Source organism: Pygoscelis adeliae, unplaced genomic scaffold, assembly GCF_000699105.1.
Source record: "Pygoscelis adeliae isolate BGI_AS28 unplaced genomic scaffold, ASM69910v1 Scaffold171, whole genome shotgun sequence".
Lineage (NCBI taxonomy): Eukaryota > Metazoa > Chordata > Aves > Sphenisciformes > Spheniscidae > Pygoscelis > Pygoscelis adeliae.
In genome coordinates this window covers 2,810,805-2,811,676 of record NW_008824186.1, presented here as the reverse complement: position 1 = coordinate 2,811,676, position 872 = coordinate 2,810,805, and positions in this window count along the sequence as shown.

Below are 872 nucleotides of genomic sequence, written 5' to 3'. Positions count from 1 at the left end.
ACCCTCGGCTCTTGCCGCCTTTTCCGGGCCTAAGTCAACCTGCGGGTTTGTTTGTTTGTTTGTTTTTTCCCCGAGTCATGCATATTTATAGAAACGGAGCGGAACATCGCGATGGACATAGAGGAGCATTTGGGTGTGATGGGATCTCCCCTGAAGGTAAGGCAGGGCAGGAGCGGGGGAGCCCGGCCGCGGGGCTGCGTGGCACCCCAAGGGGGGCTTTGCCAAAACTAGGGGCTCGGGCAGGATCCCCCTCCCCCGGCAGCCCCCTGTTCCCCGCGCTCGCCTCATCTCCTCCTCCCCAAAACTTTCCAAAGTATCAGCTGCCACTAAGTTAACCTGCCCGTGGCCAAACATCGTTTCAGGGGCGGCGAGGAGATCTTTCGGCGCGACGAAAGAGAACCGAAACAAGGGCCGAAATAAAGTACGAACCGGTGTCCCGCTTGTCCCCCTCTCCAGGGTGAGTCCCGGCGAGCCGTCCCGCGAAGGAGCCTGCCTGCCCTCCTAGTTGCCGGTGGCCGAGGCCGGGCGCCCCGCCGCACGCATCCTGCAGGCGAGAGAAAGAGGCTGCAATTTGTAAGCTCGCACAAATCTCGGAGGCTCCGAAGGGATTTTAAAAGCCGGGATCTAGTCTTTTTTTCTGGAGTGAAGTCAGTCGTGTCCGTGGGCTTTGCTTTGGGATTTTTTTTTCTCTTGCCTTTTTTTTTGTTTTGTTTTTTTCTTGTTGCGCTCCCTCTCTAGCGAATGAGTGAATTTGTTTTACTCTCGTCCGCGGGGCGTTACAGGGGGAAAAGAGAGAAACCACTTTGTCCGAAATCGCAGGCAAATATCATTTTTACAAGCTCTCAATTAGCCATCCCTTGGATTAGCACCTT